Source organism: Macrosteles quadrilineatus, unplaced genomic scaffold (assembly GCF_028750875.1).
Source record: "Macrosteles quadrilineatus isolate MER2022 unplaced genomic scaffold, UCM_ALF_1.0 Scaffold_3__2_contigs__length_128488019, whole genome shotgun sequence".
NCBI classification, from domain to species: Eukaryota; Metazoa; Arthropoda; class Insecta; order Hemiptera; family Cicadellidae; genus Macrosteles; species Macrosteles quadrilineatus.
The window spans coordinates 86,455,131-86,482,446 of NW_026542596.1; the positions used below are offsets into that span (position 1 = coordinate 86,455,131).

A 27,316-nucleotide genomic window follows, 5' to 3' on the forward strand; every position below is an offset into this window, starting at 1 on the left:
GTTAGTAGTAAGAGTGTTGGTGTGTTAGTTATACTTAGTTGATAGTCTTTCGATGGAGGATAAGATATTTGAAACGAAGAGAAAGGGCGCGGCGTTGTTAGTAGACGGCTACCGTTTTGTTATACAAAGTGTGGTGTTAATAAGTGGTTTTGCTAGAGAAAAATCGGGGAGGATGTCGAGCAAAATGCTTCACATATTATATATAACAACGAGTAACAGTAACTGAAACGATTTTAACGCGTACCATTCTTCAGTCACTGTAGTGGGTTGAGTTTAGATAGAGACCTCTAGCTTTTGTCGATATTCTTTCTTAGATATATATTTCTTCGACTAATGGCCTATTAATATGAGGTGTCACTCGATGGGGCCACCAAAATAACCCATTTTTGGTTTAAGAACAAAATTTGAATACAACAAAAAGTTCACTTGCGTGATAAAGAGACGTGTACAGAGTTTTGTTTTCTTGGCGTAACCCATTTAAAAGTTAACTGGTGATGTCCATACTTTTGCCCAGCCCTGTATATGTGAATAAACGAAATTTATAATTGAGGTATATTACTAAATAAATATGCAAAAACATACACCGAGTCTCATTTCATTCTAATTAAACATGAGAAAATGGGAAACAAATTCGGGTTGATTTCTCACCAGGCGTAACATCCGTGACAATTTTCTGTGATCATAAAAACGACCGAGATTATTACTTGCGATCACGGAAACGCCTAAAAATGAAGAATCGGCGTAAGAAACTTAAACGAACATCCGTGATCGTATGTTACGATCGTGGCCAAATCCGTGATAATTTCTAGCGATCAAACGTAGAAATAACTGTGATGGTAAACTACGACGGCAATGATGATGACCGGTGATGATTTCACAATTGCGGCAACATTCGCATTCATCTCCAGCGATTATTTTAACACCCGTAACTATTTTTCGCGATCGACGAAAAATTAATGATCATCTTGCACTTGCGGCTTAGTGTGTGATGATTTATCGATATTGCGCCAATATTCGTGGTCATTTCTACAGTAGTTTCTCGCAATGGCGTTTTTCGATTACGCAAAACGTGTAAGCTCTGTGTTTTCGGGTGGATTTTACGGCAAATATTTGACCATTTTTATTTCCCGGTGTCTTACTAAATTCAATTACAACTCATGGACTTTTTCCTGATACTTAAAATTCACGTGCTATCCCCGGTTGCTAGGTTGGCAGAATTAGGTGACCCTGAATTATTACTACAAGTAGCCTAGGCTAATTAGGATTTATTTTTTATCAGCCGTATCTAAAATGTATACTTATCAATTTTGAAGTTTTTATCTGGTATTATTAATGTAAACCTGCACATTATTCGCCTTATGTATACAAGTATAATTGTATCTGTATATTTCTTGGCCTAGTCTTGTATTTTATTTGTATTTCGTACTAAACAAAATCTGGACAGACTCGAACTCAATTCTGTGTATTCTAGTCATCACAAAGGATCTCATACTTCGACGCCAATTCCTAAGACAATTGGAACGCAGGTCGCGCAGTATTTCCAACTCATTGCTGAAAAGCATGTTTTCATGGTATTCCCAGCTCATTTCTAAATACATTACCACCACCGCAGCCCGCAGCAAACCTGCACACTAAGTGAATTTCAATTTGTTTGATTGGATTCTTACTAAAATTGTCCATAAACAAGACATATTTATTCCCCATTTAAATAACATTAGATTTAACAAATACCTAGGGTTTACTGCTACGGCGAGGTTAAAAGTGTTTTTTTTGCAAAATATTAATAGTATAGGATGAAATCAATAAATTCGCCAAATATGATCAACATAATTGTGTTTTATTTATACTTCAGGACACGTATCCTGTTGTGCTATTATTTGCATTAGATTATGTTTCTTCTTGTGCAATTTTGACGATGCCTACCTACACCTTGGTATACAGTATTTATAAACTGAAAAATTCAAATCTAATGATAAAATATGTGTTTATCGAGTTCTTTAACGCCAGTAATTCACTATAACGGGTTAAGAGCATTCATATAATACATTTAGTAAGAAACATTTTACATTCAATTGCAATCTTAATCCTTTGGAACATATTATTTAATTATTTCTGACTTCATCGGTAGTTAAATGGATTTTCTATTGATACTTGATTTAAATAAGTACAAAGTTAGTATGGCCTCTTTTAAGTAGCGACATGAAAAGCATTTAACTAAGTTATGAGCAAAGTAAAGGGTTGTGTTTCAAAATCGTCACTGTGATGAGTGAGGGATATTCTCATTCCCGTTTCTCCCTGCATGTTGCCAAACCAACCTCCCCTTCCTGAGGAATCCGCCGTGGCAGTTTCAGTGTTTCTAGCATTCTCAAAAACACCCTTATAATCCTCACTAATTGGCGTGGCAGTTTCGGTATGGATTATGATCATAAAACGTCGTGGCAGTTTCGGTACAGCCCGAGAAATTATGGCACGTAAAAACAAATCATTTTCATTAACGTTACCTGTAATACCAAGAGAGAAAGTGCGCTAACACTAGAAGTAAACGACTTTTAACACTGAAAACCAGTGTGACACATTTTGGAAACAACAATGGTGTCATTGCTGCGCAACAATCTTCACTAAAACTATCTGATTATTTTTAGGCGCCTTAAAATAAGAAAATAAATAGCTAAACCTAGAAATAATTAGAACACAGACGAAACCATTGTTGTTCGATAGTGAAAAGTATTGTGAATAACATATCAAAAGTCTCCAAAAATATCTTTGGTGGAACACCACTATTTTTCCAAAATGGCGGCCAAATCCAGTAGTTTTTTTGCTTTTTATTGAAATTCTGACTTTCCAATCAATATTGGTGAAAAGTCGTCAATACATTTAATGTTCCTCCTGAAATTACCTTTAAAATGATACCAAATACATGTACCTACAACAAAAAATAAACCCCGTAGAAATAAAAACAATATTTCAAATAAAAATATTTGTTATAAGTTAATGTAATAATCCAAGCAAACTAAAAAAAAAAAACAGACACAGGGATCGTATAAAAATTTGCAAGTAAACATTTTATGGTTTTTTATTTTTATTGTTGTGGTGTGCAGAGTGACATACCAAAAGTTGCAAAAAATCAGTCCACGGGAAACCCCTAAATTAAGGAAAAAAAGGCGGCTTTTCCCAATATTGGACAAATTTTGCAACAAAAGATACCACATGTTTTTTTGCACATTTTTCGAGATATTGACTTGGAACCACGACCAATATTTATTGGATGGTCCGTACTTAATTTCAATAGGGGACGCTTTTTGGGCCGCCATCTTGGATCAGCCATATTGGATCTGCCATATTGGATATAAATATTTTTTAATGTAATTATAGTGTTGTGACACATCATTATGAACTAGATTTCCACGCTGATTTCAATGCTGAAATCAGTTTTTTCAATAGCGTTTTACGATTTTAAGATATATATAAACGAAAACTCTCCCCCATACATTTCTTATGGACGTTTCGTACTTTGACAATTTAAAAACACATTGAAAACTACCGCAGTCTAAGGTTGTACTATCAGGTTCAAGTATGGCGTGGAAATAGTTCACCAGCAGATCCAACAGATTGGGAGTGGTGTTTGACTGATGGTACATATGACTAACTTACTTATAAATAACTGTACTTATAAATAACTGTAACTGTGTTACTTGGAAATTATATTTAGATAAATATAGGATATGGCCTTTAAAAAATTTCAACAAAACGTTTTATGGTTTTATTTTGTAGTGTTGTGCAGAGTGAAAACGGGAAAAAAACTCGTCATAGCTATTCGTTCAAGTATTGACTTTTATTTTAGCTATGGATTCCTTATTGGGAGTTATTTAGAATTGGGGATAAATGTCTTTAACTAAAGACAAATTTCAAAATAACAATAATTCATTCAATAGTTCATTGTAGGTAGGCCTACATGATTCGTTTTAAATTTGTCATGTGTCATTTAATCAATCAAATTAAAGCCAAACATTTACTGAATACTTTGATACCAGAACGAACTTGTTAACATATTAACAACCCGAGATATAAATCTTTTAACAAAAACTGATAAAAAAAGTTTAATTTAATTTTGTGTTGGGGTTTGTACCTCGTCTATAACTAGTCTGTTTTAAATATAAATAAAACAAAATGAAAGCTAACTAAAATGAAAGATCTTTTATCACTGAATATTTTAAGGCTAGAACGAACTGCAAGCATTAATAATACCTGGAAAAAAATAATCCAAACACATTTTCAAAGAAATTTACGATACGTCCATAACTGATGAATAGGGGAGAGTTTTCGTTTTAATATATCTTAAGCAACGAAAAAAATTATTTTAAAACGGATTTCAGCATTGAAATCAGCGTGGAAATCTAGTTCATAATGATGTTTCACAACACTATAATTACATTAAAAAATATTTATATCCAATATGGCAGATCCAATATGGCTGATCCAAGATGGCGGCCCAAAAAGCGTCCCCTATTGAAATTAAGTACGGACCATCCAAAAAATATCGGTCGTGGTTCCAAGTCAATATCTCGAAAAATGTGCAAAACAACATGTGGTATCTTTTGTTGCAAAATTTGTCCAATATTGGGAAAAGCCGCCATTTTTTTCTTAATTTAGGGGTTTCCCGTGGACTGATTTTTTGCAACTTTTGGTATGTCACTCTGCACACCACAACAATAAAAATAAAAAACCATAAAATGTTTACTTGCAAATTTTTATACGATCCCTGTGTCTGTTTTTTTTTTTTTTAGTTTGCTTGGACTATTACATTAACTTATAACAAATATTTTTATTTGAAATATTGTTTTTATTTCTACGGGGTTTATTTTTTGTTGTAGGTACATGTATTTAGTATCATTTTAAAGGTAATTTCAGGAGGAACATTAAATGTATTGACGACTTTTTACCAATATTGATTGGAAAGTCAGAATTTCAATAAAAAACAAAAAACTACTGGATTTGGCCGCCATTTTGGAAAAATGGTGGTGTTCCACCAAAGATATTTTTGGAGACTTTTGATATGTTATTCACAATACTTTTCACTATCGAACAACAATGGTTTCATCCGTGTTCTAATTATTTCTAGGTCAAACCATATATTCAGGGGCCTATTTCCCAACTTTGATTTAAACGTGACAACTGCAAGATGGTCAATCCAACAGTCAAAATCCCCTGATTTCAGTTCAAAGCTCCCAAGACGTCAGCACAAAATTTGCAAGTCACTTATCATAAACACTTAGCCAATCTAAACGCTGGATATTTGCAGACGTCAAAGACACGTTGCTACACATATAAATATAACAAATGAATAAATCGATTAACTACGTTCCTCGAGCGAATTTGGTATTCGTCGCCAACTGTTTCAACACACAACGTTGGTACGTGTGTCCAACATTATTATTATCGAAACATGTGCTGCAAATTATACCAGAGATTTTACTGAATATATTCAAGGTAATATTTAGCTAGGTTTTATTTAGTATGTATATATTATAGTAGAGAGGTTTTATTGATCGTCAGACTATCACCGATCCTCAAAAAAGTCTACGATTTGTTAATGTTGGAAGCTGGACCAAGCTGTCCTTGATCGCATAGTCATTACATAATAACATGGTCCTGACAATCAACAACAGGTCAGTAGCTACAATCACCACCCCTATTATTTTGCATTTCACATTTATATTCAACGAATACAATACCGATAGTTTTATCCCAAGTTTTTGTCCCGACTTTACCCTGTATAATATTGACATCACCTGCAATGCTAGATGTAGAGCGACATTGCTATTCTGAGCGACGAGGGCTGCATGTTAGTGGAAATGCACGATTCGTGACAAGGTGTACAATATACACCCCCCCCTCCCCCTCCACCCACACCAGAGGCTCAATAACACAGAGATGCTCGGCTCTGATAACATAAGAGTTATCGCGGCTGACCACACACCACGTGTAAACATACGTAACTTACAGTCCGGCCTACTTGCAATACAACGGTACACAGTACATGCCTATGTGGGGTTTATATGTTATGAGCGAACTACCAAACAAATAAAGCACGCGCAGAACAATCTTATACAGTACATCAAAACCTTTCGCAAAACTTTGGCACATCTAGCCTGAACATACTACTGGACCGAATTACACGCGGGTTGTACCAAAAGAAAAGTTATTAGTCCTATTTGTGCAGGTTTTATTTGTATAATGAGAATATTTATGTTAATTGGATCAAAAATGGAAATTCAACTTTTATTATCAAGATTTAACATGGGGCTAATTCTATATATTAATGGAGAAGCATGTTTATTAAAAACATTTTTTCTCAGCTCCTGTGCATTGCAGGGAAAATCTACGCATGTTAGAAAGAAATTTATACTGTATATTAAAATGAGATAAAAAAATGAGCACAAAATGAATTTAAAATTACACAATATCTACGTTGACGCATAACGTACAAAAGCTTGTGGATGAAATGAAAATGATTCATTAACACAGCACATACGTTAAAAAAATAAACAACGATATAAATCATATCAATATGTGTTTGCACAAGTTAACGTAACAACCTTTTATATACACACAACCATTGACTATACACCTCAGAGGTGTATAGTCAATGACACAACTTGCTACAATCCGGTAAAATATAGCGGAAACATTTGTTACATCACGTGTAGTAACAAACATACGAAGAAACCAAAATAAAAAAATACATCATAACACAATTTTGTATTAAATCTATAACAGAATTGATTTACAAATATGGAAAATCAATTGTTTTCTTAGAATGTGCGTAGCTATGATAGATTGGGGAAACGGAAGCCTGGCGAGCTCTGGCCCTAATCCGGGGTCGAACCCTTTTACGCTTCATTAGGCTTCAGTTCGCACACCAACTAGCTTTCCCCCCAAGAATACCTCTCTCCCCAAAAAGTACCTAACCCGTGGGTAAGAGAAGAGGATGACTTTGGTGCCCCGGTGGGGGGAGGGGTGCAAAGGGCAATGGCTTTGAGGAGGAAACACTTCCGTTACTGAGAGGGCAACTGATGGGATAGTGACCTTCCTAGAATTGAATTCTTATTGTTGAGATATTAAGTTAAACAAAATGTATTGCAGCCAATTCTTTGAATCACTAGAGTAATAGCATAAAGACGATTCAGGAAATGAGCTAGCTATTTCCGTCTTAAATCAAACTTAAGCATGAGTAATATATGGACGGCTCAGGAAATTGCCAAATAGTTTCTAATACATAGTTGTTTCTAGCCTTTATATTTTCTACTCCCTTAGTGCACTGTTTTATTTTACAATAAAAACCAAAAACTTAGCTGTGTTTTTTTGGGAATTTTATTATCACTTCATTATTATTGTATATTTGTTATTGTGAATATTGTTTTATATAATTTATCATCTATTTAGTCAATCAAATTCATAAGAACAATAAATAGTTTTATATACCTTGTTGAGTTCACAATAAAAGTATCTTTAATAATTAAAGTATTTAAATATTGATGATTAAATTTAAAACAATAACGCAGGCCTAGTAACTAGTGTTGCATATACAACATTCGGTTGTGAATTTTCTTGTGCTTTGCCTTGAAACAAAAATTAGTTATATATGAGCGGTCTCTGGAAGATCACGCGGGTTTGGATGAATAGTTTAATGATGCCTATTGATTTGTTTCTATTGTTTCCGTACAGATTGATCAGTTTGTTAAGCGAATTTTCTATTCAAAGGTATAGGCTATTAGCTATTACTGGAGATCTCGTTGTAAGACTCCCAGGACCGATTTACTTTTTCGTTTTGAAGGGTCATAACAGCCAAAAACACCACCCGTCCACATTTTTAGATATATGTCCGTCAGCACGATAACTCAAGCAAATATAATCTGATGTTGATGAAATGTGGTATAAACGTGTAAACTTTCGTTCAATAATAAAATAGGCATTTCCCATTTTTGACCCTAAAACATACAGTTTTTCTATTTCTTTCTAAACCATTTTGTAGGGCTTATAAAAAAAATCATTTAGTACCACAAAGCGTTGGTTGTACGCCTAACGGGGAGATAAAATTCAATAAAAATGGTAAAGTAAATATTACTCTTTGTTATTTTTTTTTTTTTTATCAACTGTTGTAGTTTGCTTGTTCATTGACGGATACTAATCGGGGAAATTTGTTTATTTCATACCAAGCTATCGACATTTTAACCAGCAAACACACCTCTTTACTATCACTTTAGCAGCAAACTTAGGTAATCATTAAATCACTATCATTAGACAGTTTTAAGGGAATATTTTTGTGTAAATCTTGCTAGGTAAGCGAAAATTAGCTTAGTCTGCAGGTTTACTGCGGCGGGAGAACGTTATTTTATTATAAGATTGAATTTGTCTGTTGAAATGACATATTATGGAAGTACGTTGTTCATACAATTAAAATTTTTATAGTATTACATTCTTATCATTCGTTAGGTAGTGTTAATTTCCCCATTATGTGTAATTTTAATATTTAATTCCCTTATTAAATGTTCCCTACACTTAATTTGTCCTCACATATTTGTAATTTGTAAATAAACCTAATGTTGACAAATATTCTTTTCAAGCCAGCACAACACCAACTCCCAAATATAAGAGCCCCCATAATTATTTTAAGAACCCCTGAACATCTTAGTAATAATCCTACAGTATATTAATTACTAGCAGAGTACCCGTCCTTCTTACGGGGCTGGCGTAAGTATGAAATGCTTATTGCAGTTATACTCGTAAATAATATACTACAGTATTTCGTAAATTCGGTAAATTCCGAATAGGTAGGCCTAAATATAATAACAGTTAAAGCAAAGTTGGAGAGGTTAAATTATAATTTATTTTTTACATTTTAAATTGACATGTTTGCTTTAATATTACGGTTTAAACTTCCGCGAGGGCCACGTACATTTCCTAATCATGTACTTTTCACTGCTTACGCTTCTTCGAAACTGACCAAAGTATACATTTCATTATCTAAATCATCGTATAACATCATAGTAGCCACTAGTTATCTCTCCCGTGAACTTATTTTACGCACCGACCATGTGTATTGTACGCAGTCTAGGAAACCACTCACGGCAGCTGCATTTTGGGACCTGGACAAAAGCCCTGCGGCACATCTATTACGCGTCTAGGAAACCACAGCCTTACGACTACGATCAGAAGGTGCAGTGTTTCCCATTTCGTTCGATGTTTGGATTTAACTTAACCTAAAAAAATGTTTGAAGGACTAACTATTTATATGATTTGTAGGGAAAATATAATGTGTAACACGAGTGCAAACTACCTCTGCCGCACTCGATAAACTTTCAACACTCGCCCACGGAACACGCGTAAACATTTCTCTCGTGTGTAACAATGCGCCACTTCGCCCACTAGTTACACAAATAGGAATAATAATAAGCCTATAAAATGATCTATCATCATGCGAAATTTCAAACTCAATTCGAGTCATTTCTTGATTGAGTCCTAAACAAATAACGAACACACACACTTACAGCTTTATAATATCAGTACGGTATACAGGGTGATTGATATAAGTGTGCCAGCCGTTTTATTCGAAACGGCCTTGACATGGTAAGTGCCTTGGATTTTTTATTTAAAAAATTATAGTAAAGTCCAAAAAATTATTTTAGCCGCCATTTTTCCAATATGGCCGCCAACTTTGATTTTTCTAATGGAACACCCTGTATTTTATGATGTATTCTGGTAGAAAAAGTAATTTCAAGACGATTTTATTCTTGTGATTTTTTTCATAAACCTAACCGTTTCAAAGATAATAATGGTTTAAGTTGTGAAATTTTGAATGGTTTTCAAACAAAACAGCTGGCCCTGGCATGCTTGCTTAGGCCTTTATCGAAACTCTTTCTCATGCAGAAATTTCAAAACTTTAACCATTATTATCTTTGAAACGGTTAGGTTTATGAAAAAAATTACAAGAATAAAATCGTCTTAAAATTACTTTTTCTACCAGAATACATCATAAAATACAGGGTGTTCCCTAAGAAAAATCAAAGTTGGCGGCCATATTGGAAAAATGGCGGCTAAAATAATTTTTTTGACTTGACAACAATTTTTTAAATAAAAAATCCAAGGCACTTACCATTTAACTTTTTTTGATATCTCTTATAGTTTTCGAATAAAACGGCTGGCACACTTATATCAATCACCCTGTATAATGATGTTTCGATTGCCAATCTACTAATGCTGCCCAGGTTCTTTAATAAAGTCCTATAACAAGTACAGTTGGATTTTTTTAGCTAGAAGCAGTTAAGGTGTGGTGGAATATCTTTGAAGATGAACCTATTTGGCAGTAGTGTGATCATGTGTTCAGACCTGTCAAATTTTGAGGTTAAATAAAAACAAATAAACTGACACAATAATTCTTGGAATTGACAATAGTTAAATATACTTTAAACTTACTCTAGCCTACTTTTATATAACTACTTGGCAATATACAGTATAGAATATTAAGGCCTACTGTGAAATAGAGACGTGATTCCTAATTCCAAATCAGCTAATGAATAAGTTGATACTTAATTATTTCCGCCAAATTATAGGTGATGGTTGCTTTGATAATAGTTAATTATATGAGTTAGTATTAAAATATTGAATCTTCTTGCATAAGTTTATTAATTTCGATCATTATATTAATAGAATAATATGGTTGCTGTGACTGGGATACACATAAAATAACCGTTGGGACATACAGTAATTATGATTTACGTCTAGTTTTGAAATATCTTAACATCTAAACATAGACTCGCCTTTTGGGTTTCATGCTAGAGATCAGAATTAAATACTCTAGAGATGACGAGATGAACCTTTATAGACTCACGTTTTGACCCATTTAAATTACTGTATAATTAACAGCTAATTGTATTGCTGATAATTCATTAATGCAATCACTAATCAAATAAGTTCACCTCATACAAACAGGATAACATTATACAATAGGCCAAGGAAGCAAGCATAAATTAAACAATGAAATATACTAAATCATTTCATTTGATCTTAAATGGCAATTCTTTCGTAAGTAATACAAAACGGCCTCTAAATGCTTAATTATTAATTGCCAAAATGCCAGTTTGTTTGTTTTGATTTAACCTCAAAATTTGACACATATAAACACATTATCGTACTACAGCTAAATAGGTTCATCTTCAAAGATATTCCACCACACCTTAACTGCTTCTAGCTAAAAAATCCAACTGTAGGTAAGAATATTTTTGTATATATACGCTTCATAGGCTACACATATATTTTTAAAATTATATAACAAAAAAAGATCTATAATTTTAGCATTAGTATTAACTTTCAAACGCCAATCAATAGATACTTTCTTGGAAGCTCTGTTTTCTGTTTAGAAACTACTTTGCATCTACTTGTAGTGCATACAACACACGGCCATGCTCTCGTGTTGTTCTCCTCTCGCCACAGCTCACATTCACCCTCTCTCTCCTTCCACCCCTCTTTACTCGACCACCCCTTTCTCCCAGCGAAATACCCGGTATAGTACTGTTGGGGAGAATAGGCTTATGTCAGGTAGTCTTCTCCACTCGCCTCGACACTCTAATGACCCCTTAATTTACGAGTTCGATAAGCCGGGTCGCCAGCGCTCCTACACTCGATAGATTGTGGCCAAAGTCCATTGTGTCATTGTGTAGTGAGATTGTTTTAGAAACACTAGTAGACTGAATGATAAACGGACTGTTATCAGCGAGTGGTTCTGATAAGAGGAAAACATTCCACAGTCATGAGAGCTGTCATACAAACGAGAATGTCATCTGTGATATAACATTTTGTAGGTCTAAGCCCAGAATAAGAAGGGGAGGAAAATGAATAGACGGAAAATAGTGAATGTTTCTATTCTATTGTCAGATGTATGAAGTGCGAAATTTTCTGTGGATGAGTAGTATGAAGTGCGAAATTTTCTGAGGATGGTATGCTTTCACAATTACTGTTTATAGAGATGCTTTCACCAATTATGTCACTGCAGTGACATAGCATGCTACAACTAACCTATTTATAATGGTTTCTGGCGAGTGGGGTTTCCCGCTTGTCTATTGGTGCTTCCTTCAGTTAAAAACCCACGTTTACCAACTGCAAAACACAAATACTCCAGCCGGAGCGAATTTACATTTACATGGTTGGGTTTTGATTAGAATATTTCCTTATAATAGTCAGCTATTTCCCCTCAAAATATAAGATTAAGTTTGATGAGTGTTTAGGTTTGCTGCCACAGACAAAAAAATAAAGAGCGCTTTTATATTGAAATGTTAATGTGAAATTAATACATTTTAAGAGTTTCTTTATTAGCCTATCCATACAATATGGTAAATTTAAATTTATGGTTTTCGGAATTTCCTCCGTAGCCATTGGGCGTACAACAACGCTTCCACAAAGTTCTAAATAATAGTTTTTTTTATTATAAGCTCTACAAAATGGCTAAGAGCGAATGTTTTGAAACCAAAATGTTATTATAAGGCAAGATAAGACCGAAAAATAAATTATGCATGACACAAGTACGTTTAAGGTGTAGCTCATATTCATAAAAAAAACATTGTTTGAAATTTCCTTGTGTTCTGATAACCTCTGACTAAACCATTAGATAAACATTTAAATATAGAGCCTATATGCCTATAGATGATATACGCATTGACAATGTTATCTATCATTGGAATTTGATAAGACAAAATTGTAAACAGATGTCAACAAGATGTTGGTCTCATTTCTAAGTACTCCTTATCGTAAAAATGTCACATTGGGCACTCGTTCGAATATCTTACAATAGTTAAACGCATGCTGCGTATTTTGAGTCTTATTTGTATCATTGTAACGCTTCTCTTATTCAATAGTCAACAGATCTTTGTCAAGATTACAAATATTTTAGTTTTTATGAATAAAACATAGAACGGATTGTGTTTGCTCATTGAAAAAAATCATACATTACAGAATATAAAATTATCAGGAATCGCAAAGAAAAATGTCATTTAGTAATAGGCCTAATTAGGTTTTTTACTACCCACTATAACCAATTTATAATTCTAATCAAAATATATCACTTAATACAGCAAAGATTTATCTACCTACTTGAATAATACTACACAGCTAAATTATACACTAAATAACCATTTAACACAAAAACGTTATAACCATTAAAACACAAATATAATATTACAGTCATTCAAAGCAAATCGTAAACACAATTTGTAGGTACTTAGAGGTTAGTGAACTGTTAGATAAAGGCAGTAACATGTAGGCCTACTAGTGATGGATCAATGACGAACTGGTCACATGACACGCGACTTTGAACCTTGTAGGCTGGTTGTTTGAGTGCACTGAAAGTCGAAAGTCGTAGGCTATACCATAATTTAACTATGAAAGTCTATAGCTACTAAACATTGTAACGACCTTCGAATATTGTCTAAAATTGAAAGCTTGATTGTAACCATAAAAAAAATACTATTTGGGAAATATAATCATCGAACCCGCTTCGTCAATATACTTAAAACCCATGAGGTATTTTGTTTCGAAAATTGTTCATCATCATGATTGTGTTACACAAAGTGTAGTTAAACATTTTCCATTTTCTTAGTGCCTTTTTTATTTTTATACTTTTTCTTAAGGAAATAAATCACCAAGGTTCGATAATAAATTTATAATCCAATAAAAACTGTGTAAAACATGCCATGCGTAAACGAACCTTATCCACCTCGACTATAGAAAGATCAAGAAAAGAAAAACAAATTCACATAATGTACTTCCACCGAAAGTGTTGGAATTTACGAAATAATGACTAACACGAATGACAACTGTGTCCGTGATAAGATTAAATAACTTCTCAGATATGCTAGTAGTGAGTAAAAACCAGAATCTGAAATGCCTAGGCAGAGTAATATTTTCCAACAATAAATAAGTTGAGTATTACGAAAACGTCGTTGATAATCTAGTAGTGTGTGGATGGACAGCACATCCACTCTAGGGAGGAGAAGTGTTTGTTTCGTTTGTTTCGTTTAGATTGGTTGATTAATTATTAATCGATTGATTGGTTTTTTGTGATTTTAGCGATTTTTTAGTGATTTTAGTGATTTTTTAGAGATTTTTTATGGATTTATGGGCTTATTTACTTGATATTATGGCTGTAATTCCACATTTAGTGGTTTTATGAGCTTATTTCCCTGGTATTAAGCCTTTAATGGGTAATTTTATTATATTCTACAGTCTAATTCATCATTAAATGATTATGAAATTGGTTAAAAAGACTAAAAAGTCAAGATTAGGCTATGACTCTTACGTTTTACTTGCCGATTTGCAACCACTGGTAATACTTGAATTTTCGATAAACTGTTCATTTAAATTACTTAGACTTCACTACATACCATGAATAGGTGCTTAAGCAGTGAAATATACAAAAATAAAGTCATAATTTACTTTTATAGAGAAATAAATAAAGGAATAAGCCTGTACTGTTTTTTAAACTGTCTTTGTCGCAATAGATTTTTTCCATTTTCTGGCTAAACTATACAGTTATAAGCTCTCCAAATGTGGTTTTCAAATCATTTACTAGTATAGTTTAACTAATTTGATGTTAAAATCCCTTAAAAAATCACAAAAAACACTATATTTTGCAATATTATGACATTTATCGTCTTTTAAACTCGTGGCGAAAACGCCATTTTATTTTCTGAAATATAAAGCTATTGAAAGGATTAAGATTAAATAAACTACATAATTATGTTTATTGCTATATATTCAACAGTAATAGATATATTTGAGCCTTTAAAAATGTTTACTTTTTAAGCCTTAGCAGTCTAAAGTTGGCTATTTTGCTGCGAGTTGGACTATTTTAAGTCACAGATTGTAGACTTTTAAAGTGTATATTAACATAATATTTACTGTTTTAGGCTAAAATGATTCTCAAAGGTACTATATTATACTTTGGTTAGTTCAAAATTGGCTTAAAACAGTTAGAATCCTAATAAAGACCCTTTAAAATCAAATAACAATCGTAGTATTCGGTTAAATGAAGATAGGTCTTTAGTTAGTCTTCCTGTTAATCTATACATTCATCAGAGGCTATTTACAGTATTAAACTAATTATAAAAGTTTTATTTGAAGTGTACATAGTGTTACATCAACTGCCTGCCAAGTCGCGGGCTGTATTTCCCAAACATCGATAGAATGCGCTGACAAAGGAAATTGCGCAAGGTCACCGCGCGCTGCTGTAGATCTATTAACATACTTTAATATGTATGGCTAAAATCATAAACACTTTTTTGGCTTAATAGTTTATTAGTAAAGTACAAATACCATACAGTTTACCATATACAGAGTCTTGAACCTCTAGTTTTAGTCGATTGAAAATTGAATTTTTTATACGTATTTTCAGTATAAATGTATGGTTTTAAAGTATTGAACTGTATATATTTACGTACTTATTAGTATAGAATTATAGAAGTAGTACTTATATAGAATTATTACTTATATAGAATTAGTAAGTAACAAAATCAGTAATAAAGCATTTTAATGTTGTAAAAAGCATAAACCTGAGTAGTTTGAATGCTAATTATACGTATTTTTTGGTCATTTAACCATAAATATAGAGTTAAAATCTGTACTTTTAGGTACCTTACTAATAAATCTAGGCTTATATAGCTTGTTTGACCACAAATACAATAGAAAATGATTTATAGCCTTTGGAATACTTCTCACATATTAAGACTACCGTGACTATCGCCTGCCGTTTGCGGAACGCAACGCGTAGTAACTTAAACGCGGGCGGTCGATTACTAAATAACCCTTAAAGACGCATGGATTTAATTAGGTTAGTAAAATGTGGGTAAAAATTAGCTTTAATTCAGTGAAAATACCATCTCTGTATCACTATTAGTTTTCGAGATATTTGCATTTAAAGTTTTCCACGAGTTATTTCCCCTATAAACCACGTAAATATTATTTTTAACATACAATTTGTATCATCTAAAGTTATATTTGAAAGCTTCAACCTAATTAATAGGTTATAAAGCTATTAAATCCCAATATTCTATAAATAAACAGTCTCTAACTTGTAAAAACTGAGTTTCCAACGCTTTTTGACCATTCTGATAGGTGGAAAATCACAAAAAATGCCTTAAAAATGCCTTAAAAATCACTAAAATCACTAAAAAACCAATCAATCGATTAATAATTAATCAACCAATCTAAACGAAACAAACTTCTCCTCTCTAGAGTGGATGTGCTGTCCATCCACACACTACTAGATGGGGTTGTGGCCTTAGGTGGTTGATCGGTCGAATTTACCGTTTGTTATTGGTTTTATCTGATTGATTATCTGATTAGTTTATTATTGGTTTTATCGATTGATTGATTAACTGATTAGTGATAACTGTTGCCCTAGAGCTCTTTCATGATTCAAGAGTTTTCTCTGTTATCTGGTATCAGCTAGAACAGGACTGTTATTGCAGGTAATTTATTGGTTATTTGTGGTACTAATTGGACTTAAGTTAGTACTTTTTTAGTTTAAATTACTAGTCTACAACAATCAAATAGTTTTTGAAGAAACTATGATACAAGAAAGACTTTTTATAGTATAGTGTCAAGAGATTGAAATTTTACAAAATATTGGGTCCATCATAAGCTTGTACCCATCATTCTAAGATTAAAAACACTGTACTAAGGCTCTAAGACAATATATTACTTTTACAAAATGAATAAAGTTGAACAAAGTCATTTATTAGTCTTTAATCCTCTGTTTCAATCGACATAAACTACTTTCTACCTTGTCTACTTCCTGTACTATAAATTTACAATTGACTGTATTTCAAAAGTAAAAAGGTCAAATTTATTAAAAATGGTCAGTTGAGTCACTAAAATATATAAATCGCCAAGAAATATAATAATAATTCACTATATACTGCATCATTGTATGAGAAATGGCAAAAGTTAACAGTAATCTCCTTGAAAGAGGAAATTTTTTTCAAATGGATTTTTCAGCCCTAAATATGCAATTAAATTGAGGTAAACCTTTAATTCCTCTTATAACTATATGTAAATTGTCAGGAAAGTTTACTCAAAAAGTAATAGGTTATATATTTGTGAAAAATTTCTCTAAAAGGTGTTGCGGAAATATTACGCGTGAAACTAGCTACAACTTACATTAAATGAGGATTATTCTTTGGAAAAGGACTTTTATTGGGCCAAATGTTGAATAGCCTAGTCTTAAATATTATTTAGTTTAAAAAAATCTCATTTAAAACTCAAAAAAACAATTTGGGCTATTTTGAGATCAAATTCGATACACCAGATTATAGTCTGAAATGAATCGCTGGTACTGTTAAACAACATTTTTCAAGAAATACACCTTATACTTGCTCTAAATCTTGTCAAATACATTTAAGTTATCTAAACCAAGGGTGTTTTATGGCAAAACTGCCATTATTGGGTTTAAATAACTTTTTATTTCAAGAAATGTATGATTTTCAAAAGAATTGGCCAGTTTTGTAGGAATATTTTATTATGGTAATAACTTTGCCATTTATTGCCCAATTTGCACCATTTAAACTTTTAAATGATGGTATTGTCATGTAGTTTATAGAATGATAAATAACTGTCACATAGCAAAGGGCAATCTTTGTAAATTATGACTGTCTGCATAGCCTTTTCTTGTTTAGTAGGAAGCATTTCAGAAATACAACGCAGTACATGGTTCTACTGCTGGATTTTACACTTTATGAATTTATACTAAAAGAAACCTTTTTGATAGTGTAAAACAAACATTAAACAACTGTCACCAAAATAAAATATGTATTTAGGATTTGCAGTTATACAGTTTCCCACTGTACTAAGAAAGTCTGTCAAAATACATAGTAATATGGGTCTCTTTAGCACTAATATCAAACAATGACCAATGCTTCTTCCTAAAGGATATTAGTATTTTGTTCAGCAGATTATTTCTTTTTATTACCATCATTCAAATCTAAAATCGGGATAAACCCAAACTATACTCACAAAAATCCTGTTATTTCAATCATCAATCAGACAATCAATCACTATTAAGACAAATTTCTTTTTGCAGCTAAAACTTCTTTAAAGTAGTTTACAACTATCTCTACTATCTCTATTCTCAAGATAGTAATAGAACTATCTTTCTATTATGATCATTCAAATCTAAAATCGGGATAAACCCAAACTATACTCACAAAAATCCTGTTATTTCAATCATCAATCAGACAATCAATCACTATTAAGACAAATTTCTTTTTGCAGCTAAAACTTCTTTATGCTAGACAAAGGTATAAGAGACTGATTTTAAACATGGCCCTAGGTTAAACTAGAGTTATTTTGATTACACTTGAGATAATAATACTATACGGTACATTATTTCAGTAGGCATGTTATGAATAAAGGGAAACTCATCGTCTTTTTGGTAGTTTTAACAGAAAAAAACAATCAATATAGCATCTTTTGGGTAGGTTTAGTACCATATCTTATCAGTCAATCTATTAATCAGTAATCAGTCTATGTATCAATTAGATAAAACCAATAACAAACGGTAAATTCGACCGATCAACCACTTGAAGCCACAACCCCATCTAGTAGTGTGTGGATGGACAGCACATCCACTCTAGGGAGGAGAAGTTTGTTTCGTTTAGATTGGTTGATTAATTATTAATCGATTGATTGGTTTTTTAGTGATTTTAGTGATTTTAGTGATTTTTAAGGCATTTTTTGTGATTTTCCACCTATCAGAATGGTCAAAAAGCGTTGGAAACTCAGTTTTTAAGGATTAGAGACTGTTTATTTATAGAATATTGGGATTTAATAGCTTTATAACCTTTTAATTAGGTTGAGGCTTTCAAATATAACGTCAGATGATGCAAATTGTATGTTAAAAATAATATTTACGTGATTTAGAGGTAAAATAAACTCGTGGAAAGTTTTAAATGCAAATATCTCGAAAACTAATAGTGATACAGAGATGAGATTTTCACTGAATTAAAGCTAATTTTTACCCACATTTTACTAACCTAATTAAATCCATGCGTCTTTAAGGGTTATTTAGTAATCGACCGCCCGCGTTTGAGTTACTACGCGTTGCGTTCCGCAAACGGCAGGCGATAGTCACGATAGTCTTAAACTGTGAGAGTATTCCAAAGGCTATAAATCATTTTCTATTGTATTTATGGTCAATATCAAGCTATGTAAGCCTAGATTTATTAGTAAGGTACCTAAAAGTAAACATTTTAACTCTACATTTATGGTTAAATGACCAAAAAACACGTATAATTAGCATTCAAACTACTCAGGTTTATGCTTTTTACAACATTAAAATGCTTTATTACTGATTTTGTTACTTACTAATTCTTGTTTTCACCATAATATTGTTAATAAACAATCTTTATACAGTTCAATACTTTAAAACCATACATTTATACTGAAAACACGTATAGAAAATTCAATTTTCAATCGACTAAAACTCGAGGTTCAAGAGTCTATGTGTATGGTAAACTGTATGGTGTTTGTACTTTACTAATAAACTATTAAGCCAAAAAGTGTTTATGATATTAGCCATACATATTAAAGTATGACAATAGATCTACAGCAGCGCGCGGTGACCTTGCGAAATTCCTTTGTCAGCGCATTCTATCGATGTTTGGGAAATACCGTAGCGATTTGGCAGGCAGTTGATGTAACACTATGTACACTTCAATTGAAACTTTTAATAATTAGTTTAATACTGTAAATAGCCTCTGATGAATGTATAGATTAACAGGAAGACTAACTAAAGACCTATCTTCATTTAACCGAATACTACGATTGTTATTTGATTTTAAAGGGTCTTTATTAGGATTCTAACTGTTTTAAGCCAATTTTGAACTAACCAAAGTATAATATAGTACCTTTGAGAATCATTTTAGCCTAAAACAGTAAATATTATGTTAATATACACTTTAAAAGTCTACAATCTGTGACTTAAAATAGTCCAACTCGCAGCAAAATAGCCAACTTTAGACTGCTAAGGCTTAAAAAGTAAACATTTTTAAAGGCTCAAATATATCTATTACTGTTGAATATATAGCAATAAACATAATTATGTAGTTTATTTAATCTTAATCCTTTCAATAGCTTTATATTTCAGAAAATAAAATGGCGTTTTCGCCACGAGTTTAAAAGACGATAAATGTCATAATATTGCAAAATATAGTGTTTTTTGTGATTTTTTAAGGGATTTTAACATCAAATTAGTTAAACTATACTAGTAAATGATTTGAAAACCACATTTGGAGAGCTTATAACTGTATAGTTTAGCCAGAAAATGGAAAAAATCTATTATGACAAAGACAGTTCAAAAAACACTACAGTCTTATTCCTTTATTTATTTCTCTATAAAAGTAAATTATGACTTTATTTTTGTATATTTCACTGCTTAAGCACCTATTACATGGTATGTAGTGAAGTCTAAGTAATTTAAACGAACAGTTTTTTTTTAATTCAAGTATTACCAGTGGTTGCAAATCGGCAAGTTAAACGATTCAAAACGTAAGACTCATAGCCTAATCTTGACTTTCTAGTCATTTTAACCAATTTCATAATCACTTAATGATGAATTTGACTGTAGAATATAATAAAATTACCGTTAAAGGCTTAATACCAGGGAAATAAGCTCATATTAGCACTAAAAGTGGAATTACAGCCATTATATCAAGCAAATAAGCCTATAAATCCATAAAAAATCGCTAAAAAATCGCTAAAAAATCACTAAAATCACTAAAAACCAATCAATCGATTAATAATTAATCAACCAATCTAAACGAAACAAACGAAACAAACTTCTCCCCCTAGAGTGGATGTGCTGTCCATCCACACACTACTAGATGGGGTAAAAAATGACTACCACACTTCAAGAAGTTATTATCAGGTACATATTATTTAACAAGCTGTTGTCAAAACTTGATTATCTAAAGTCGCGTTTACACCGGAGTTAGGAACACGTGTTAACCAATGTATCTAAAAACCAAGAAACACAACTTTTGGAACAGAAACATTTAGATGTTAGAACAGTTTTTTAGTGCTTACAATAGAAAAATTGTTTCCTACCAGGGTCGCTAAAGATAAAAGGGTGTTCCAAATATAGGAAAACATTTGTTTTGGAACAAATGTTTCTGTACTTCTGTTATGTTTACATCACCTCCCCGATTCACATAATTATATTATTAGCGCTATTATTAGTTGTTTTTTCGTCTTAGTATTCGTTAAAAAGATTTCCTTTATATTTGACGCTGTTTTAGGTTACTTAGGCTATAGGTGTATTCAAAATGTATTCATATTGAGCCAGTCGAGAGAAAGGATTACCGCATCGCGTGCACTTTTTTGCGTCGGGATGTGACGTGACGTGACTGATATGTATATCTGAACCTTAAATGTTTCCAACAAATCAAATCAGATAGCACTATCTGCTGTAAACTTTTGTTTTAGAAACAATTGTTACCAACAAAAAGTTCCAAACTCCGTTGTAAACGAGTCTTGAGAAACAAAAAGGCTCCTAAAACAGATACATATTTAAAACAGTATCGCAAAATTATAACAGACGCCATCCAAAGCAAGTACAACACACAGCAATAAAGACAATACAGAGACATAGTAGATAACCTGCAAAGTACCAGAACGAGGTCAACAGCACAATAAAGAAATGGCGGCTGGGCGCGCGGCGTGGCGGGAGATGTCAGCTGATTGGCGGCAGTCCAACAGCTGTTTGTATCTGTTGGATCATAATTACACCCGTATATAATAACATCACTTCAAAAGACTGCTGTTTCATTTTATTAGTTGTTGAACGCAATTAACAGATCCAAATTGTTTTTTTTCCTGCGATGATTTTCAGACGCTTATTGTTTTGTCTTTACGAGTGGACTTGTATTTGTCGAAACTTGCTGTTGGCTGCTTTAACATTTTATTTAGGAGCTTAACACACATGTTTTATAAAAACATTATAATGTTTTGGTAATTAAATTGGCATTTAAAACACGATATAAATAACATTATATTAAGAACATTACAACTACCTATTTTCGTTGGTAAATTAAAATCTTTACCAAAACTGTCCATAGAGTACTCTCACAACATTTATGAGAAATTAGCATAGTCCATTTTTTTGTTGCAATTCATTCACTAGGTGGTTTATGATTGTATACTCATTTCGATTTAAATCAATAATATGACCATTCGTAATTTTAAAAATCTATCTAGAAATGATTTTTAAGAGAACGCCTATATTGAGCTGACATTTCTAACGAGGAAAGTCGTATAGTCTCAGTTTTAATTTCTAGCATGTAAAAAACACAACAGTTAACTAATTTTATGGTAAAGAATAGTTAGATAGCTAAATCGACTTAATGATCGACAATTGTCAAAGTAACAGAAGTCTAATGGTTTTCCTCCATTAAGAGGGAAAGTTTTTAACACATTTTCCTATACGTTCTTCGAGCTCGCTACGCTCACAGATGACGTCATCCAAGATGGCGGTCATACTACCCCATACTACGACCCCTGAGACCTCGAAATCGATAAGGGGAGAATGTCCACTAATGTTTTAAATCGCTCCCCAACCTCGATTTTCCGCTGTAACTGCACCGATGGCAATTTTCACGTTTTAATTCTATTGTGTTTTCGACACATCCTACGAGCCCGCGATGGCTATTAAAAAGCTTAGAGGAATATTTTAATATAGAATCTGTGTATTTACGCTACATTATAATTGGGGATTAATATTTATTAATACCCAATTAAAATATAAATATTTCAAACAATTATTGGTGATTGAGGATGACGGCACGTAAAAGGTGCAATGTAACAATAAAAGATTTCATGGAGTTTACTCGACACAATTTTCAGTTGACAACTTCATTGAAAACATTTATTATCCGGTATGGGTTTTAACACATTTAAAAAAAATTTAAATTGTGATTTGATTAGTCGAAATATTCTTACATTTAGCTTATACATTTACACGTGCTAAGTTTCTTCAAATAAAACTAACAGTTCTTTATCAAACTAGAACTATCGAGTGAAAATAGAGATACTGGATGAAAAGGCGGCACAAACATTATAGTGGCTTAGCTAAAACACACGATAATTTTACACTCCCACTTCAACTTTCCAGTAAAAAACGCTGCTAATCGAAGCATCGATTTGGGAATGTTTTAAACAAGTATTGGTTTATTAGTACATGGATAAATTTATTAGTTCACAGTTAAATTTTCTACAACTGTGGTTGTTGGCGAATTAACAACCAACAGACCTGAAGGTGGTAATAGCCTGTAAACGGTGGCAAAATGATCTACATTTTTTTCGTGTTGATTTATCCAGCTTATGTTACAAACTCAATCTTGTGTTGTGATAAATTTAAGTTGTAAACGGCCCAAGCGTTAGTCACTGAATAAAAGCTTAAGATCACGCAAATTTTACACTCCCATTTTAAATCGAACATTCAATTAAAATGTCAGTTATGTGCGTGTTAATTGGGGCAACGATTACAGGATGTTTTTACAAAAACATCAGTTAGATAGTTTTCAACTCGATTTTCTTAACCACCTAATAGCGAGTTAGTATATAATTGACCTATAGGAGGCATTTAAAAATATGAAGGATAAAAAAAGTTTCTACACTTTTTTGTGGACGAAATATTCTTTCTGCCAATGTTCAATCCCCAGTGGATTTTCAATTGTCCATTCTCGATCACTAAAGGTTGTAAATACTTAACACAAAATTATGTTACACTCCTACATTCACATTCCATTTAAATGGCATCCACGTGTGAACTAGCTAATTGGTGCAACGATTACAGAAGGTTTTTACAAAAACATCGGTTAGATAACGATTAAATTTCTCCAAACTGTGCTTGTTAGCGCATAAAGATGATACAGACCAGAAGGCGATATAACAGTTTTTCCAAACAAAAAAAATTAAAAAAAATATTTACTTGGGTAGATAATAGCTTTTTCGCTACAAGATACATCATTTACAACGGAAAGAGAATTTTTACTATGCAAAAGTAGTGTTAACTATCTTTTTTTGGATTTTGCCTACCTAAACATAGATTTGTTATTGTTTTGTTAACTGTTACAATTTTCAACAACCAATGTAAATATTATAACTTTGTATTGAAAGCATAACCTAAAAAGTTATATGACTTTTGTAATGTTCCTAACTGTAATAGAAAAATATCTTATGTCTGCTTTAATTAAGAAAATAATTAGTCTTTGGATCGTAGTGAGTGAAAGTGGGTCTATACATAAAAGTGTTCGATAAATCTCGCACTTTAAACATGGTCTTAAATAATTATGCAATTACTCACTTTCCACTCTTGTAATGATTATATACTATTCTATCCATCACATAATACTCTCCCCTGTTGTAATTTACTCCATTGTAATTTCTTAGTTGTATCTCTTGAAATGTAACAACTTTGACCTTGCCACGGATGATAACAAGGCTTGTAATCAACAACAATAGCTGACCTTGGAGCTGCGATCAGCTCCGTCAACCGTACATCTTGCGATTTACAAAGTTACGTTCAACATTAAAATCGTACTTGTATAGGCCTACTGCAAGGCTAATGTAATTGCGATTAGATGAGCTGTTTTCTTACCTTTAATCCAAAAATGTCTGCGTGATATCCAACACGAATAACTGCAACAAAAGAAAATAAATTAGACATGCTTAGTACTGTAGCACTTAATTACTTCACGGCACAACAAAAATGTTTTTTGTGAATAAAATTCTTATGTAAACGCGAAATTAATCCCTTCACGATGATTCCAGTGATTCCACGAAGGTTGAGTACAAAGTATTTTGGGAGCTAACGCACACAACGAATCAATTTAGGGTCAAAAAACTAAATTAATGATTATCACAGATAAACGCTGTACTGTATTAAGTTTCAAAGAAAGAAGTGCAATAAAATGTTGTAGGATTGTAGAAACTTTCACTCGTGTTTTGAACGCTACCTTTCGTTACACTACACTACAGTACAAATAATTATTTTAAAATCAATTACCTGTAGACATATAACGAAAACAGATAATTTCACTGTAGTGTAGCGAAAATACTTATTCCCTTGTCTGAAAGTATGTGAACACTTTTTTGATACAGTAATCGAAAATTGGTCATTCGAACTCAACTGTCGAATGTTTAACTTCGATATGAACTTGGATACCTCCAATTATGAAGTAACGTGTGATTACCACAAAGGCCGGTGGGTTGGTAGAACTGTACCAAGCAGTAGGATGTTAGCGCTGGTGTGTTGTGTTGGCGACACTGAATCTGTTTAATCTGGCTCCACGCCAGAGCTCACCAGCTTTGTTTATCATCTCTCGCCATCTCTGTCCAACTTACATCACAGTATGCACAATAAGATTCTTAGTCGTAATTTTGACCAAACAGGCATGCCTTGAATTTAAAATAATCCAAAATCTGCAGAACTTTTAACTTAATTTTATTTTAAGATAAAGTTAAAACGGTTGACCGTATGTTTATCATTAAAATTTCTTAGTGAGGAAACAATAACTAACGTCATCAACGTTATTTGACAACACAAAATGGCAATTGGTCGTGTATCTACGAGATTGAACTAGCGATCTTCGGATTTGAAGACAAGCTCGCAACCGCAGCTTTACAAGTATGAGATATAACTTTCGTAGTGCTTCTGTCACCTACAAACTCGTTGATTTGATAGACTACAGTTCTGAAGGGCATCAACGAATTAAAGAGGTAAAACCAGTGCCAATGGTTGTATTTGAAATCAGAAACTTCTTACATAAGTTTTACGGGAAAGATCAACCAAGTCTGTTAAGTTTTGGGTCTACAACGTATTTCATACAAAGATGTAAAATCTTAACAAGTCATACGACAAATAAACCAACGATGTCCATTGAATACACTAAAAATAAACCTAATCACGTCAAAAATAAACGTTACACAAACAGCTATACGATAAACATCTGCGCTACATTACATAAAACCGAAAGTATTTCAACCAGTTAAAATCTTCCAAGTACAAAAACGCAGAAAGTGGCCCAGCTGTAGGCCTAGGTGTCGGGTTCAGTCTCGGCTTTCTATCAGTGTTGAACACGTAATCGAGGAGATGGAATAAAATGTCGCCTGTGGACAGTTGTAGAATGTCGTCGACCAGCATTCCTACCAGACCAGCGTTACAGCAAAGTTACAACGGGTCATGACATCCTTTTACACTCGCCGCGCCGTCATCGACCTAGGCTATATTGTACACTGGACATTGTAAATCATAAGTTCAATCAGACTGAGGAGTGTGTTTAATCTATGTTCCAACTTTCATTCTTTTTGACCAATAATGTTAATGGAGCCAAAAACTGAATGTCGAATTTGAATTAAAAATGGCTACAGCTGATCATCTTCATACATTTTAAACAAATTTTTAAGGATCAAATAAAAACCTAAGAGCTGTGTTACCGAAAAAAAACTTTTGTAACAAACACATCAAAATGAGTTGCACAATGAAAATTTAAACTAAATCCAACATAATACTTTGATCATCAAACAAATTTCAAACAAGGGCATACGACACCTGCTATTGTAAAAATATTGAAGCTGTAGCCTTGCCACCATGCAGACCACCTGGATAGCCGAGTGGTTAGAGTGCTTGCCTTCAAATCTGAAGGTCGTTGGTTCGATTCCAAGAGAGATCTTTTAAACCCAGATGCCATTTGTCATTCGGCGATCGATTAATCATGTTTTCTAAGAACAGGTCCACGTTAGATAGTAACGAGACCAGGTTATGGACCGTTGGTAAATGGAAGTGGAAAATATATGACATATTTTCTTTCTAAATCCACTGTTTCCACAATACGATCGTATGTTACGTCACTATACACGCACAATGTGGTGCATCTTTCAAGGTGAACGTTACCACCAAGGAGTTATATAATGGGGAGAAATCTGTTATCTAAATGGGAGCCAAAGACCTAATATGTTTAGCAAAACAAGGAAATCTGTCTCTGAATCTACAGTTCAATTATGTAATCGCCTCGCCAAAACACTAACGCACCAAATAATCTTTGTGACTTTTAAGGCGAATACAGTTTGTTGACCAAGCAGACGATTTTTAGGGGACGTCGGTTTATCCGGAAACCCCAATGTCCAGATTGGCTTCGGTCCCGATGAGTACGGATAGTGGGAGTCTTAATGAAGGTACAGAATCTATGGGAATTCACTGTCTAAACCTAAAACC

General features: G+C 32.9%; 1 protein-coding gene across 1 annotated transcript in view; it reads right to left on the bottom strand.

Moving 5' to 3' along the window:
* Window positions 1-27,316, bottom strand: part of LOC128988632 (uncharacterized) — a 203,317-nt gene that overhangs the window by 149,028 nt on the left and 26,973 nt on the right. The window contains exon 2 of the mRNA XM_054410104.1: window positions 24,701-24,741. The gene's annotated coding sequence lies outside the window, so the exon portion shown is untranslated. The remainder of the gene's footprint in view (window positions 1-24,700; window positions 24,742-27,316) is intronic.